The sequence below is a fragment of the Nestor notabilis genome, unplaced genomic scaffold, assembly GCF_000696875.1.
Source record: "Nestor notabilis isolate BGI_N333 unplaced genomic scaffold, ASM69687v1 scaffold9806, whole genome shotgun sequence".
NCBI lineage: Eukaryota > Metazoa > Chordata > Aves > Psittaciformes > Psittacidae > Nestor > Nestor notabilis.
In genome coordinates, this window is record NW_009934231.1 from 19,028 (window position 1) to 19,306 (window position 279).

The window sequence follows — 279 nt, forward strand, 5'->3', positions numbered from 1 at the left end:
TGACATCTGGCAGGGACGGTGACTCCAGCCCTGCCCTGGGCAGCCTGTTCCAATGCCTGAGCACCCTCCTGGGGAAGAAATTGTTCCTCAGCTCCACTCTAAACCTCCCCTGGTGCAGCTTGAGGCCGTCACCTCTTGTCCCATCCCTTGTTACCCGGGAGCAGAGGCCGACCCCACCTCAATACAACCTCCTTTCGGGTGGTGGCAGAGAATGTTAGTCAGAAACGAGCATCGCTGCGCACCAGATTTCACTGTCTCCAAGTCAAAGAGAAGGTCACC